The 1,044-nt window shown below is 37.4% G+C and overlaps 1 protein-coding gene across 2 annotated transcripts in view; it reads right to left on the bottom strand.

The window, feature by feature from the left end:
* Window positions 1-1,044, bottom strand: part of LOC108975179 (8-oxo-dGDP phosphatase NUDT18) — a 13,633-nt gene that overhangs the window by 11,771 nt on the left and 818 nt on the right. Inside the window, exon 1 of one of the 2 annotated variants that reach the window (XM_018943511.1) lies at window positions 200-354. The exons of the other annotated variant lie outside the window; for it this stretch is intronic. The gene's annotated coding sequence lies outside the window, so the exon portion shown is untranslated. Of the gene's footprint in view, window positions 1-199; window positions 355-1,044 lie in introns of those variants that run through there. 2 annotated transcript variants of the gene reach the window in all.

Below are 1,044 nucleotides of genomic sequence, written 5' to 3'. Positions count from 1 at the left end.
ACTTTTCCCAGATACTGCCGGCTAGCAACTTGAGAAGTCTAACACTTAAATCTTAGGGTAGTTGAAATACGGAATTTTAATATTATACGATCGACTGTGATATCAAAGTATAGTCTGTATTCCTTCGCCGTGTGTATTTAGTGGGGGAGAGTGTAAGGCGATGCATATCAATGAGATAGGGGTTTAATTTTGAACATACCTATGCCATTAATTCCATCGCCTGACGTCAATATCGTAAAACCATTTGCGGATAAGGCCTATGATGGTTCCGGGAGTTACGAGGTTTTCCTTGAATGAATTCTTACTGCCAATGATTGTCAACACTGTAGCAGCTTATATGAAGAATGTACTACTTTGTAGCTGTCTCTTATACACATCTAGATGTAGCAACTTGAGAAGTCTAACACTTAAATCTTAGGGTAGTTGAAATACGGAATTTTAATATTATACGATCGACAGTGATATCAAAGTACAGTCTGTATTCCTTCGCCGTGTGGATTTAGTGGGGGAGAGTGTAAGGCGATACATATCGATGAGATAGAGATTTAATTTGCAACATACCTATGTCATTAATTCCATTGCCTGGCGTCAATATCGTAAAACCATTTGAGGATAAGGCAATGAAAATTCCCTATGATGGTTCCGGGAGTTACGAGGTTTTCCTTCCCATTAATCAAAATGAATGAATTTTTACTGCCAATGACTGTCAACACTGTAGCAGCTTATTTGAAGAATGTACTACTTTGCAGATACAACCGCAGATACAACCACAACATAGATGCATCTATTTAACTCCAGAAATTTAGACATGCGCTGATATCGTATCTGAAGTAGTCTTTTACAAGTTTCTCAAAATTAGATCCACTGATTTGCTGAGTAGAGTTTATCAGTATTTCAGTTTCTTCGCTTAATCGCCAACTTCCAAATTTAATTTTATATCATCAATAGTCATATCAACGAATCCTTCTGTTGTTGTTGTTGTTTTAGCGAGTATCTAGTCTCCGTTAGGATAATAAGGATCAGCTAAGTTCTCGTCGAAGGAAG

The sequence above is a fragment of the Bactrocera latifrons genome, unplaced genomic scaffold (assembly GCF_001853355.1).
Source record: "Bactrocera latifrons isolate USDA-ARS-PBARC rearing strain unplaced genomic scaffold, ASM185335v1 scaffold_62, whole genome shotgun sequence".
NCBI classification, from domain to species: domain Eukaryota; kingdom Metazoa; phylum Arthropoda; class Insecta; order Diptera; family Tephritidae; genus Bactrocera; species Bactrocera latifrons.
This window is presented reverse-complemented; position numbering and strand designations above follow the sequence as displayed.